The 4,050-nt window shown below is 37.9% G+C and overlaps 1 pseudogene; it reads right to left on the bottom strand.

The window, feature by feature from the left end:
* Nucleotides 1-1,993: 1,993 nt before the first annotated feature.
* Nucleotides 1,994-3,296, bottom strand: LOC105529417 (annotated as a pseudogene).
* Between the last annotated feature and the right edge of the window lie 754 nt (nt 3,297-4,050).

Below are 4,050 nucleotides of genomic sequence, written 5' to 3'. Positions count from 1 at the left end.
AAACTGTATATGAATTTATTAATAATTTTTATTAATAAATGTTATTTTATTTTAAAATAAAACTGATTTTACTAATACATTTTATTAATAAACTTTATGTGAATAAAAGAACTTGAGACAATTTAGCTCAATTTTAATAAAATGTTTCCCAAACATTACTTTGACCAGGTACCCAGGTTTAAGTTATGAACATTGACAGTGTCCATTATATAACCACACTTGAAGTTACTAAGGACTTAACCATTTTCTAGTATTAGCCTATTTTCTACACTGCTTTTCACATATATGCCCCTTAACAAATGTAATGTCTGTTACATTTATTGGTTTCTGACTGTTTCTGGAAAACTGTACTATGTATGAAGACCAATTTCCGTGCTGGCATTGCATGCATCCAAATATTAATGCACAGAGGCATAGAATTAGAGCAACAAGAGAGCATATTTAAACACTAGCATGCTCCATTCCCCCGTTTATTGCTTATTTTGCTTAGTACTTCTTAAAACAAAAATAAGAATCTTGAATTCAATGTTCAGCTGCCAAAGAAAGAATAACAGCAGGGCACATACTCAGGGCTTGAATGAAATTGTAAGCACTAGCTGGTGCCAAACATAGAGGACATTTATATATATATATACACACACACACACACACACACACACACACGTATATACATATATACACACACACATACACACACACACATATATATACACACACACATATACACACACACAACCTTATTATCTAAAACTCTTCTCAACTAGGGCCTTCCAAACAAATTGGTAGCAACATGATTTATGTTGAAATATACACAATAAATAACAGTATGTTCTTTGGGAATTTAAGAACTCTGATTATCCAAATTTGAATTCAGGTCTGTAGGAAGTGAGAAGCTTGTATGAAGCAACTGTGCTACATTTCTGCTGCAGTTAGGTTATTTTGGATAATTACACCTAAACTATCCTTGGTTTCATCCAGCAAAATGTATAGTGTACAAACAGGAAAGAATGCCAGCCAGTTAGGGGTTTAATAATGCATGATTTTTATTCTCCTGCTCTGAGAACTTGTATAAAAACATTTAAACTAAGAAAAATAACTCAAGATGTATGGACCTCTTGTGCTTTATAAAAGAAAAAAAGGTACCCACTAATTTGCTCAGGTATAGCAGACTTAATGGTCCTATATTTTGAAAAGATTTTAAGAATGGTTTCTAATATAGGAGAGGGAAAACATACACTATCCCTTTTCAGAATTTAAATGGAGGGCAGTAAACATTCTTTACACCCAAAACCTATGGCAGCAGTTCAGATTTGACCAAGGTAAATGTAGAATGGAGATGTTCTAAACACAGCTAGGACTCAGCAAGTCTAACACACTAAAATCATATGATTACATTTTAAAAGAAAATACACAACAACCAAATAGAAATTTTGAGATTTTTTTTTCATTTGAAGGTAATCTTAATGCTACTAAATTCACAAATGCTAATTTAAATACCCAATCCTATTTGTCTAAAACATACATTGCAAACACACAGATATCTATTCTCTCCACATGTGAGTGCCCATTCATATCATGGTTTGGAAATGGGGAGAATACATTCCCCTTAAACTGCAAGTCGGCAGGTCTTTCTTTACAGTTAACTTTAGCAACATTCATACAAAATAATAATTAACAATGATCTTCTTTACTTGTTAACTCACAAGGAAACACCTTCAAAACTGCATTTTGTTAAAGTTTCTATACTAGAATGTAGAAAAACTGAACTACACAAATATTGAAAAGTTAAAAATTCCTTAATTTTTTATTCTTGTTACCACTACCACAATTTACAGGGCAATATACCTGATGTAATGAAAAGAAAAAGACAAAGACAAAGCTACAACAGCTAAAAGACCTCAGGAATGTACATCTAATTGGCACTACATTGCATTAACCAATAGCTCCAGTTTGTGCAAACTGTGGCTATGACAGTCCTGAACATGAAGGGTTTCCTGTTTAAGCTGCAGTAACTTTTCTGACTGTGGATCATTGTTCCTTCTGTGGCAGATTTTTACAGTTCCTCTAATGCTTTTGGTGTGACTGTCTCAAAGTAACCTGCAGCTTTCCTGACAACTCCTCACTCTCTCTCTTGCTGAGAACTGTAGCCCTTTTCTGCTGTTTTTAGAACCTTCTGCTACCATATCCACCACTTCCAACACCAGATCCATAACCACCACCATAGGGACTGCCTGAGCTTCTTCCACCAAAACTGCCCTCTTTTATGGGTCCATAATTTGATCGTTGTTGTCCACTCTAATTTCCAAAATCATTATAGTTCCCACCACCACTATAGTTCCCACCACCAAAATTTCCTCCTTCATTGTGACCATCATATCCTCCACCACCGCCACCATATCGACCACCTTGGTTTCCATATTCTGGTCCACCACCACCCTAGCCCCCTCTACTACTATAACCAGGACCACCGCGGTAGTTGCCACCTTCACCTCCAAGTCCATTATATCCACCATCACCTCCTCCATAACTACCTCTGCTGCCACCTTCTCCACCCCTCTAGCCTCCTCTTCCACCAAAGTTTCCACCACAGCCAAAATTATCTCCAGATCTCCAGAGTTTCCTCCACAACCCGTAAAATTGACAGATCCACCTCCACGACCTCTCTGTGACCCAGCAGACTGCATCTCTTGTTTAGAAAGGGCCTTTTCCACTTCTCAGTTATGCCCATTATTAGTATGGTATTTCTGAACAACAATTTTATCAGCTGTATCATGATCATTAAAGTTACAAAAGCAAATCTTCTCTTTTTTCCACTCTGCCTATCTTCCATAACTTCTTATGGTTTCAATTTTGCCATACTTTTCAAAGTAGTCTCTCAAATTATATTCTTCTATATCTTCTTTAATACCACCAACAAAAATTTTCTTCACTGTTAGAGCACCAGGCTTTACAGAATCCTCTGTAGAAACAGCTCTCTTTGGTTCCACTGAACGCCCATCAACCTTGTGTGGTTGAGTACACATTGCTGCATCCACCTCTTCAACACAAGAATAAGTCACAAAATCAAAGCCCCTGGAACATTTGGTTTGGGGGTCTCTTATTACCACACAATCTATCCGTGTGCCCCATTTCTCAAAATGTTCTCTTAAACTATCATCTGTAGTTTCACAGCTCAGATCACCAATAAACAGTTTTCTCAACTGCTCTGGTTCATTTGGATCATGGCCCTCCTCCCCCTGGCCACCGCGATGGCTGGAGTTGGGCTGGGGGTGACCCGGCAGTGATTTTACTTCCATTTTGAGAGATTTAGCATCATTCGTAAGGGCCCTAGGATTTTGGAATGGTAAATATGCTTCAACTTCAACCTACTTATTCAACCTGCTGTATTAGCCCCTAACAAGCGAGTCATCCTGTCCTTTGAAACTTTTAAGCCAAGCATTGACTACTGTCTCTAGCTGTATAAGTCCTAGATGGTGTTTTCTTCCAATGGAAATCTGTTTCGTTTGCATTGTGTTATTCAGTGTCGCTACCTTCATCGATGATTTTGGCTAGATCTCCTGGATAAGTTGTTGCAGTTTGTAATTCGCACTTGCTGCTTCACTTTCCGCTTTTATGTTATTGAGACAATGTCTTTCCTTAAACCTCATGAATCAACCTCTACTCTTTTGCTAGTTTCCAACTTTTCTTCTCCAGCTTCCTCACCTCTTCCAGCCCAGCCTTTGTAGAACTGAAGAGAGTTAGAGCCTTGTCCTGGATTAGGCCTTGGCTTAAGGAAATGTTGTGGCTGGTTCGATTGTCTACACAGACAACTAAAACTCTCTCTAGATCAGCAAGAAGGCTGTTTCACATTCTTACTATTCCTGTGTACACTGGAGTAACACTTTTAATTTCCTTCAAGAACTTTTCCTTTGCGTTCGCAACCTGGCTAACTGTTTGGCAACAGAGGCCTATCTTTTGGCCTGTCTTGGCTTTCAACATGCCTTCCTCACTAAGCTTAATCGTTTCTAGCTTTTGATTTGAAGTGAGAGATGTGCAACTCTCCATTTTACT

Source organism: Mandrillus leucophaeus, unplaced genomic scaffold (assembly GCF_000951045.1).
Source record: "Mandrillus leucophaeus isolate KB7577 unplaced genomic scaffold, Mleu.le_1.0 Scaffold764, whole genome shotgun sequence".
NCBI classification, from domain to species: Eukaryota; Metazoa; Chordata; class Mammalia; order Primates; family Cercopithecidae; genus Mandrillus; species Mandrillus leucophaeus.
Note: the sequence above shows the minus strand (reverse complement) of the source record. Positions and strands in the feature narration are given on the sequence as shown.